The sequence below is a fragment of the Aplysia californica genome, unplaced genomic scaffold (assembly GCF_000002075.1).
Source record: "Aplysia californica isolate F4 #8 unplaced genomic scaffold, AplCal3.0 scaffold00211, whole genome shotgun sequence".
In the NCBI taxonomy this organism is placed as follows: domain Eukaryota; kingdom Metazoa; phylum Mollusca; class Gastropoda; order Aplysiida; family Aplysiidae; genus Aplysia; species Aplysia californica.
Genome location: NW_004797481.1, coordinates 601,181 through 602,426, shown reverse-complemented (window position 1 = coordinate 602,426; position 1,246 = coordinate 601,181).

Here is a 1,246-nt window from a genome sequence, read left to right as displayed (position 1 = left end):
GGGGGAGAGAGAGAGAAAGAGAGATAGAGATAGAGAGAGAGCGCGCATGAGCAGTGCGCATGTGTCTGAGAGAACTACAAGAAGTAAACAGCAGTAAAAAGAAGCATGTGTCCTGAGATACACTGAGTCTCCTCAACTAGAAGGCACTCACAAATTACTCAGCAATTACAGCAAGAATATCGTGGGCAACAGTCGGAGAAATAAATGACATTTCTGAATACATGTACGTACCAAAGCACTAAGGAACTCGTCGACACATAAACGCGCACGAGAAGAAAAAAAAACCCGGACTATTATACCACGCATATAAACGAAGAATTCTAAAACCACGACACACACTCAAAAGCACTGCAATGAAGTCACAAGAGATCCAGGGAAATCCGCCCTGCCGATCGTGGGGCGCCTTGACTGAGGAGGAACCTGCGAGCGCCTGAATGGGCTCCTTTTCAATCGCGAATCGACGAGGCGTCTGAAAGAAAACTTCCTTTTTCAACCATGGAGGGCAACAATACTGGTGTGGCGTGGCCAGAACCGGGAGCGCCTCTCAAAAGAGCACAGCGCAAACGGAATACATGGCTGTCAACAGAACCACAGAACCGGTAAGTGCGGGCCAGGAACCGATAGCAGACAAACGAAAAGCACACACCAATAAAGTGCAAGATAAATAAAAACGTCTAACAGAAATATAAAGAAAGCGAAAAAAAAAAAAAGATAAGACTGAAAAAGAAAAGGTACAGGCCACGTTGTGGGTCCAAGCACAGACTTGTCGCTGCGATCAGAGCTCCAGATCAAGAGGAAAATTTATGTCGTTATCTCGAGCGAGAAGAAACCGAGTCGAGGACAAATTGTTGGCGGTGCATGGGACCGCTAGCTACAAAAACGTTTTTATCGCTGGCCCCCGCTATTTTTAATTGTGCCAGCTTTTCCTACCAACGGTGTATCTGGGCGTATCAGGCAGCAACAAAAGACTGAGTGTCCGGGCTGATCTCACTCTCTTCCTACGTTATTGGCCCTGTCGGTTTGGGGGACATATAATAAGTGCAAGCAGAAGGCTGACTATGATAATCCTGCTTGTGAGCGTCAGTGAGGCAACGGCGCGAGCTGTCACGTCCCTAACTGCACCGGCCTGATTTCTCCATGATTGTGCGAAGCAGGTGTGTCGTGGAGCACAGGCCACAGGTGTGTTAGACAAACACACACGCACACCACACACACACACACACACACACACACATACACACACACA